Genomic DNA, 10,443 nt, shown 5'->3' with positions numbered 1-10,443 from the left:
GGTTTCATCTTTCTACCAACAGACAAAGGTCTGCCCTGTCCAATCAGAACTGCACAAATTGGATACCTCATTTACATAAAATGGACCTAATTGAGAAACGGTCAGAACTTTTTGGATAAAAGACTGCCTTCCCTTTGTCTCTGTGGAACGCATTTTAGGTTGCAACCTGAATCTGTGTCTCTGGATATGCGGCTGCCTTTTGCTCAAATAAGTCCCTTTTATTCTTTATTACAGCTTAAAGTTAATTTTGGTTTGCAAGCATATTATGACCTGTAGATGTCTAATAGATATCTCAAATTTAACAGAATCTAAACTGAGCTCTTCATAGTTTATCTCCTCATACCCCACCCCTCACTGCTTCTACTGCAGTGACCCTGTTTTACTCTTTCAGTTTTCATTCTTCCCATTGTTCAAAGACTCCAGTCTTCCTTGATCCTAGATTTCTCTCACAACCCATGTCCAGTTTTTCAGCAAATCGTATTCATTCTATTTTTAAAATATGCCTCAAATCTGACCACTCCCACCATTTTCATCACTATCATTACTCTGTCCCCCGAATTCCCCTGAATTAATAGCTGCCTAGCTCTTCTCCCTTTGCTCAACAGAACAGCAAGAGTGATTCTTTTTTTTTTAAACGTGAAGTAAATATTTTAATTAAAGATGACAATGTCATAATAGAGGAGAACATTAACAATATACAACTCATTAAAATTTAGATTATATCAAACTATATAAAGTGATATAATGTGATAACCATGCAAATAAAATACATGATAAGGGATTGAGGTATGTGCAGATGAATTTTGGTTGAGAAATTAAAAGTCAACATATTTTTTATTTATATGCAGCTACTTTTCAAAAGAGTATGATTTGAAATTGTTCCCCCAAGAAATCAAGTAAACTTTTAAGTAAGGTACTCCTTTCATTTCCTTAGTGGGCAAGAGACTTCTGCTCTCCTCTCCAGGGGGAATCTTCTCGACTCTACCACCTCACTGAGTAGTAGAAAGAATTGTGACTACCCAGGCATGGCTTAGGGTTTTGACTCTATTGCACTCCCTCAGCTGCATCATTGTATAGTAAGGGAGGTTGTGGTCTTCCACGGGACGGGGTAAGGTTGGCTGTGCAGACCCAGCTCTTCCTACTGGCAGGCCCCAAAGTGTAGATTTGCTAGGACAAGGGGAATGGTAAATCTAGGAATCCATCTTTCCTAATTCTTTAGGATTAACGATACCTTTCTTCCCAACCCTGTAAACCCAATAGCACCAAAGAATAGACTCCAGGCTGCTCTTTGATTTCAATTATCCTTTCCATGATAACTAATGCCACAAAGCTGGTCAACATGAAACGGGGTTAATGTATAATCCTGGAAGAGAAATTTTGATCCACAGAATATAGGGTTCACTCTGAAAACACTTTGATTTTAAATAATTCCAATTTGTTGTGAGAGCTGAGTGAAATAAAATACTTCTGAGAATAAACATGCACAGTTTTTTGTCAATAAATTCTTTCTCCCACAAATAAACACAGAACATGCTCTAAAGAAGCACCACCCAATGTTAAAACACAGTTAGCTCATAATGTTTCATTTAAACATGAGTACCTCCAGCCAGGATCTTCTCTTCCAATTCTGCCATTTGCTTCTTAAAGGCTTTTTTAAAGCTACTTAGGAGTGATTCTTTAAAATATAAATCAGTGTATAATTCTCTGCTGCTCAAAACACTCCAATGGCTTTCTTGTCACTCAGAGTGAAAGACAAAAGCTTTACAACGCCTTATATGATATGGTTCCCATTAATTCTTTGACACTTTCTATTACTCTCCCCTTTGCTCATTTCATTTGAGTCACCTTGATGTTTTTTCTGTTTCCTCTTCGTGGCAGTTCTTTCAGATATCCTCATGGTTACTTCAACTCCTTTATTCTACGCTCAAAGGTCAACGTATGAGCAAAGCCTTTCTTAATTACCTGATTTACAACTATATTCAATTGTATAACCTCCTATCACTCTGTACCTTTCTTTTATATTTATCATTTCTTTATAGAACATATTACTATCTGACTATATACTATACACACACACACATATACATACACACATATATAATCTTATAAATAATATAGCAATACTACATGTACATGTATATTACTAACATACTTTATATAGTTAATGTTTTTGTGTGTGTTTGTATATATGTATTTCTATATGTATATATCTCTCTCTATATATATAATTTGTTTTACTGTTTGTCTCTACCAGAATGTCAATTCTGTGAGGGCAGAGATTTTTTGATATCCTGCTTACTGCTGAATATCATCACCTGGAACTCTACCTGGCACATAGTAGATGATCAACAGATCATTATTAAATGAATAGCTAAATGAATGAATAACGTGGGGGTTCAGAATGAGTCACGCCAAGACGTACCTCTGTGGTGTGAGGATTCTTTTGAGCTAAAGGCAGCTTTAGCTGCCCACTCAGGAGAAACTTAAATCTCTCCCTTAAACTACCTAGAAGAATTTGAATTAGGGGTCTGGTCCATAATGAAACAGATTATCATAGATTTCTTTGACCTATATATAAGGAAGGGCAAACTTTTATTTACTAAACATCTGCTCTTCCAATCTATATATATATAAAAGCCTAAGCGACAGTCTGACTGTCCAATCGGCAGCTATGACACGCACTGACCACCAGGAGGTAGACACTCAATGCAGGAGCTGCTGAGCTGTGGTGACTTGGCAGCTGCAGTTCTTGGGTCACGCACTTGGAACCAGGGAGGAGGGAGCCTGATTCTGGAGTGCATCACCTGAGAACTGCCCTCTCGCAACCCGGAACCCCTTGGGGGATGTTGGAGAGCTGGTTTCGGCTCAATCCCTGCAGCCAGGCTGAAGTACCCCATCAATGCACAAATCCATGCACCAGGCTTCTAGTAATTCTATAATAACCTTTTGAAACCCCCAAGGTGCATCACCTCACCTGGCTCAGAATGTCTTATCTATCTCAAGCCTCCTTTCTATCTCTGAACCTCTCCTGTATGTGTAGTCTCCAACTCTCTCGTGTATGCAGGGTTCCCATGCATATTATGCATTAAATTTGACTATTTTTTTTCTTGTTAATCTGTTTCATGTCTATTTAATTATTAGACAAGCCAAAAAAACCTTGAGAGTAGGGGAACATTTCTTTTTCCCTCACAATAAACTAATCAATGACATGCCATAGCTTATGTATTTCTTGAAGTATATCATAAGTGAAATCACCAAGCCTTTTTTAAATATACTTTTTATTGATTTCAGAGAAGAAAGGAGAGGGAGAGAGAGATAAAAACATCAATAATGAGAGAGAACCATTGATTGGCTGCCTCCTGCAACCCCACACTGGGGGGTCGAGCCCTCCCTCAACTCAGGTTTATGACTGAGAATTGAACCGTGACCTCCTGGTTCACTGGTTGACATTCAACCACTGAGTCATGCTAGCCAGGCATCACCAAACCTTTTTAGAATTAGACTAAACACTTTGAAATTGTTGGCATTCCACTTTTGAACTATATAAGTGGCTATTTCATATGATTCAACTTAATAGTATGTGTACATTTCCTTTTGTTTCTTATCTTTTGCCTCTTTTGGTCTCCTCAACTCTCATATCATCTCTGGTTTTCATTCCTCACACTCACCCAACACTTCTCAAGTTCACTGTCAAAATGAAGAACTGGATTGGTCAGTATATTTCATGACACTCTTTTTCAATGTTTTATTCACAACTTGAGATCTTTCCCACATCAGCCACACATGGGAACTAAGCACTAGGTATATTGTGGGAGTCAGAAGCATATGGAGATAAGGACCCCTATCTCTTCTATTAATTTCTTTTGCATATTTCTGGAGACTCACAACCAATGTATAACTTGGCTGAAGTGCATAGCCAGCTAATGAGCACAGTGTTAATACTTTCTTCTACATACATTATTGTTATCAAATAGAGGGGCTCATTTGCCTGGGTGCCTCAAAGCCCAATAAAACCTGAAGAGGAGTTTGCAGCAAAGAAAGTAGAGGTTTATTTAAGAAAATGGCACCAAGCCTGGAGACAGAGGGGAGCTAGTGCTGTAACACCTGGCACCCCTGGCTCCTTCAGGGACAGATTATATATGGGGAAATTTATTGATCATGGTGACTAAGGGAATTGGTGTCATGGGCTCTACTGATTGGTTGGAGCCAGGATAGGGAGGAGTTGATCATTGTATCAGGTCCTCATGTCCACCATGGCACTGTTCTGTCTGGTTTTGTGAGGCCGTGGTCCATAGGGCCTGCTTTCATGGGCCCTGGGCTGAAATATGACTGAGTTCAAGGTATTATCTGGTCAACAAACATGAGTCCTTATTCTTAAGACAGTTTTATGCTGAGCAGAATCTAATGTCCTAAGGGCTTAATTATTAAGGGAATGGATGTGCAAGGCAAGAGGCAGGCAAGTGAGTTGTGGTGCTATTAGACTAGACAAGGCCAGTTTGAATCAAGAGGAAAAAAAGGTCATATGAAAGAAATGAAGTTTCTGCATGGTTACATTATGCACTGGTTATGTATAACAAGTGATCCATGCAGCTGTGATATGGCCATTCCAAACAGAACAATCATAAACAGGATAGGCCAAATTAAAAAAATAAAGGTACAATTAGACCCTTTCTGATAACAGGGCCTTGCTTTGGCCAGGTGGGAACTTGGAGAAGGTCTTGGCCACAGGGTAGGGGTGGGGCTGGAGCAGTGGGGATTACAAAATCAATCTGCATTATCCAGTTCAAAAAAAACACTTTCTAATCATCCTATGGGTGGATGGGTGAGCCAGTGAGGGCTGGGCTGGTTTTGTGTAGCTGGTATGTGTGTGGTGGGGAGGTGGCAGAATGGGGAGGACAGGGACGTAAATGGAGGAGGTGGAAGACCTGGCAAGTTGGCCTTTCCTCTCTCCTTGACCCTGGAGAGGGTTGCCAGTCCCTGGGCCTGACCAGGGACCCACTTTAGGTATGGGATGTAAATAGGGTGTGCTTAGATTCTTAGCCCGGGCTCACCTGTGCCACCTCTTCATAAACCATGGGCTCTATAAAGTTTGTTCTTCACAACTGACAAACACACAAAAAGCCTCATACACTTCCACCCTAATGCTGCACCTGCGTAGGCTGGACCTTCTCTTCACACCTCCTGTACTACGGTCTGAAGCAGCAAGGTAGACACCTCCTGGAACAAGGGTAGGGAAAGAGCCACTGCCTCTGATGATATTGTAGATAAGCTCTTTCCGACTGATAGGTTACTGGGGACAGTTTGAGGTAAATTCTTATGCAGAAGCATCTTTTACTTTTGCTTTGGTTAATGTTGAAAACTTTTGATATAAGACCCACAAGAAGCTGCAAAGGAGTTCTTGTGTATCCACCCAGCTTTTCCCAACAATAGCCTGTTGCATGACCATAATATATTAGTAAAATCAAGAAATATACACTGATCTACTACTGGTTTCAGACAGAGGATCTTATTTTATAGTGACAAAGGAAGAAATGCCACCTTAAATTACATTTGCTTTTGCCTAAGGTAAAATAAAGTGACTCTGGGCAGCACCTCTTTTCTGCATTTCCTCTTACTGAAGAAATACAATTATTAATAGTTGGACAGTTGGAAAGTGAGTTGTCAAGTCTAATCATGCCATCTCGTTTCGCCTCTCCCTGGGTGCTCAGGTTTGGTTGCGTCGTGGGTCTTTGCCGATCTCTGAGATGGTTGACTTCCAAATCAATACACGCTATCAAACTGCAGATTCCCAGTGCTCAGACACATGTAGGAGCAGCCACAGCACCCACCTTTCCCGGGCTAACTATTAATAAGGAGACAGGCTGTGCTCTAGCTAATCGAGCTTCCATCTCTTTGGATCAACCCCATGTGTTTGTAGGACTCCATGCAGCTTCGTCACTTGCTTTCTCCTAGCCATCCACCTAGGGCTTGATTATTGCAGCCTATACAATCCACAGATTTGATTTTCCATGTGAATTGGTTATTGATGGAAGTGGGTGATGAAATTATGCTTTCAGTATGGGTCAGACTCAGGTGGTATATATTCTTCTCTCTTCTTCACCGATGTATGGTATTAAAATTTAGTAGTTTCACATATATTCCATCCCCAGCAACCCAAAAGCTTTCTTGCACCAGCTGTTTTGAACAACTCTTCCAGGACTCCACGGAGATGAACCAAAGCCTCAAGTGGGCTCCCTTTGAGAAGTGGCAGGGGACTTTGCTCCTGACGGCTCCAACATCTTGTTTGCCTGGAAGGTAGCCATAAACTGATATAGCTACGTTGGATTCACCTAAAAGACTTGAGTAAATTATTTCACCAGGTGCCACAATATCACGGTTTGCACTTCACTGTGATTTGACAAATTTATGTTTTGTGGACTGAGGCTTGCATCACCTAAGTCCACATCTCACTGCTGCTCTAAAAGAAAAAAAAAAAATCTGACATTAAAGAATGGTAAGGAGGTTTTCAGAGAGACTATCATGATAGATGTAGGGACCACTGTAATGGGGTCTTGTAGTGAAGAAGAGAAATTGACTCAAATACAAGAAAAATTAAGAATTTTGAGTCAAGGAGCAGGGTGATGGTCAGGGGATGGAAAATTGCTAGGAGAACTCTTCTGGGGTAAAGGGGAGTTTTGGTTAAATCAACCTAACAGGTTGACTTTACTGAAGGCAGGTCAGGGTGATGAGATATTGCTTGGGGAGATGGTGAAGGATGAGATTAGATATTGAGGGTGAACAGTTTTAGAGGATAAGGGATTCTGCCTACATTGACTTTGAGGTTCTTGCTAAAATTGGACAATGCAGAGATGAACAAAGAAGTCTAAAAGTCGAGGCCTGGTGAGAAAGAGCTCAGTGGAACCTGATTAGAGTTTGGTCAAAAAGAGACTCTGTTACTGTTTAAGAGGCAACAAGATGCTCATTTTATTATTGCTAGGCAGATGGGTAAGTTTTGTTGTCAAGATATTAAAATATTTTCTTTATCTGACAAATCTTTTGGTAAAAATAGAAAGGATGCCCGGCTGGTGTGGCTCAGCAGTTAATCGTCAACCTATGAACCAGGAAGTCACAGTTTGATTCCTGGTCCGGACATATGCCTGGGTTTCGAGCTCAATCCCCAAGTGTGGGGTGTGTAGGAGGCAGCTGATCAATGATTCTCTCTCATCGCTGATGTTTTAATCCCTCTCTCCCTCTCCCTTCCTCTCTGAAATCAAGAAAAATATATTTTTAAAAAAATAGAAGGGACAAGATCCTTAAGTTGTTTCCTGGCAAACTAAAAGAGGAGAGCAAATTGACTTCTCCCTCAAACAGAGCTTTCTTTGGAACACTGTAGTGAACAGAGAAGAAATTTCAGGCATGTCCCCCACAATATTATCTTCAGAGACTAAGGTCTTCGTAGGAACCAAGATTTCATAAGTGCGCTATTGCTAAGAGACAGTCTCATGCACATATGGGGCCTTGGAAATGACCTCTCTTATCAATCTGAGGAGAACCAATTTTTGCAAGCATGGACAACCTGAGAGAATTAGAAATTAATGCATTGGTTTTTCAACCAGAAAAAAAAACATGAACGATGTGTATCTCTGGCAGTTTAGTGAAGAATATTTATGAGAGAGAGTATGGAATCTATGTAGAGAATGAAAGGCTAATCTGATGACCATGTAAAAAATAAATAGGATTCTAGACTGCAACATTTGACACCTTTGGGAAAAGATGTAAAAAGGAAAAATACATTTAACACTTCTTAGGGTTAATTTTAGTCCCAGATCTGTGACATTGACTAATGCTTTATTTGGTTTTGCTTTTAATTTTAGCCTTTCCCACCTGCCTTTGCCTGCCCTACTCTCAGAAGACAATCTTGCCTCCCAATTAATCAAAAATATTGAGGCCACAAGCACGACCTTTCTTCAGTCCTGACCCACTATCTATAAACTATGTGCATGCACACCTGCACTCAGGTTCCTCCGCGTGTCTCAGAGGCTCGGGTGTTTTCTCCTCCTTTTTAAGGTCAAACCCCCCACCTGTCTCTTGGGCCAGCTACTTGCTGCGTGTTTCAGGTCCCTTTTTCATCCTTCAGGTTCTTCCTAGGATTCAAAATCTATGTAGAAATTTATATACTAAACTCAAGATTTTAGAAGAAATTTTATCTCTTCCATTTTGGTTAGCATTTCCCCACCTGTTATTCTATACTGGATTGATATTTGAATTCCCTTTCATTAGTCAGGGCCAAGGAGACTTTAGGAGTGGCTGACATGCATACAAATGTCCACACTGCATTGGTAACTTCTTTTTGAGACATTTTTATACAACGCACAAATTTGGTGCTTAGAACATTAGCAACTAGAAACAAATTTTTTTTCTATATTTGAAAAGCACAATTCCACTCAAATCCCCTATTGATTCAGGAGGGTTTTTCTTAAAAAATATATTTTATTGATTTTTTTACAGAGAGGAAGGGAGAGGGATAGAGAGTTAGAAACATCGATGAGAGAGAAACATCATCTGTGCCCGCAACCAAGGTACATGCCCTTGACCGGAATCGAACCTGGGACCCTTGAGTCCACAGGCTGAAGCTCTATCCACTGAGCCAAACCGGTTAGGGCTCAGGAGGGGGTTTTATCTTATTTAAATACCTGGTTTTCACAATAGGGCACATATGCATCTGTATGCTGGTGTTTTAATAATTCACACTAATTATGCTGAATTAATTTCTGTTTGAAGCATTTTTTAATGTGCACCTTTCCTCTTCCACAACAAAATTTGGATGTTAATAAAATATAGCATTTTATTTTAAAAACTCGGCAGTAAAAAAAGTGAGCTTGTTATTTTCTCTAGCATCATGTTAAGTCTATACCAAGCAAGCATCATATTGATTTCAAGCATAACCTTTTTTCCCCCCTTTCCTTGTTTATGACTGAGGTATATTGGCAATATGACCATTCATGACAAATAATAATACTAGTGACTATAAAAGTAATATTAATGTAGTGTTTCACAAATTGCAGAGTGCATCACATAATCTCATATCATCCTTTGGATGACAACACAAGTGGCATATACTGTAGGTGTCACTAGCTCCCTTCCACAGATAAGAGAACTGAGACTGGTGACTATTAAGTAACAGCTGGAAAGAGACAAAGTTGCATGTAAAACCATATCATTTGACATTTAAAATAGTAATGAAAGGCAATCACTTGGCTTGACACCAGTATTTATACATACGTGCAAAATAAATAATTTGAAGGGGTGTGAGGTGGTAAAACTGTTTCTGATTTAAATCAAAGGGTTAAATATGCTTCTTCATTTTCACATTTGTTTTTAAATATATATAATGACATATTTCTCATATCATTTGTATTAGTTATTTTCTTCCCAACATTTACTTTGTGCTATTTGTTTAATAGTTCCCCAAATACCAGTGTTTGAAAAAGGCTCTAAGACTTTCTGTTTTAGTTTCTATTAACTGCATCTCCATGAAACTTCTAGAAGAGAACACTGGCCCCAGTAATATCCCTGATTGCCAGTAACTAATTTTCTATATTTCAGTTAAAATGAGACCATGGTTTTCCAAAACTGTTTCTTCTGAGAGTTATATTCCAAACCACAGCATCTATTTAACTTTCCTATCTACACATTTGAACATGAAGGCTACAAATTCACTTATGCTTTAGAAAATGTTACTGCTTTTTGCACATTATTCCTGTGTGTTCTCTCACATGCACTTACTGACTCCTTCAGAGAGCTAGTATTCCATCATCCTACATTTTCATAATGTTTGCGAGCAGGCCCTTTATTCAATTCTCAGCTTTAGCTTTCTTTCTCATTGTTCAACGTCTTTGAAGTTCAGGCTGTAAACGTTGCCATCCCCTCTCTCTTTCTGTATTTTGTGCCTCTGATACTTGTTATTCTTATCTCTGATTACTTCCCTCAGGTCCTATTCACTCACAGTGGCCCCTTTCCACTCTAGGGGCACCTACTGTTAGATCATTCACAGAACCCTGGGATAGCCAGTAATTGCTTCCTAAACACTTTCCATTTCTTTTTCTTATTAGCTCTCTTATCCTTCTGTAATGTACTCAACACGGTCTCCATTTTTTCAAATTGCTTTTTTTCCTTTTTTCAGAATAATATACCCTAACCATTAATATTATTTGAAATAACTATGTCCTACCATCTCTATAACTCAGACCCAACATGGAGACTTTTATAGTCTTCTCTTTGTATTTAAGTATTTCTCCACATCCCTTATGTGATACTAGAGGACTGGTGCATGAATTCGTGCACGGGTGGGGTCCCTCAGCCTGGCCAGCAATTGGGGCCAACCAGGGCCGTCTTGCCCAGTCCTAATCAGGGCCGATTAGGGCCAGCCAGCTGGGGGGAGGGACCAAAAGAGGTTGGCTGTGG

Source organism: Myotis myotis, unplaced genomic scaffold (assembly GCF_014108235.1).
Source record: "Myotis myotis isolate mMyoMyo1 unplaced genomic scaffold, mMyoMyo1.p scaffold_m19_p_3, whole genome shotgun sequence".
Classification (NCBI taxonomy): Eukaryota; Metazoa; Chordata; class Mammalia; order Chiroptera; family Vespertilionidae; genus Myotis; species Myotis myotis.
The sequence above is the reverse complement of the archived record's forward strand: the minus strand, read 5'-3'. Positions refer to the sequence as shown.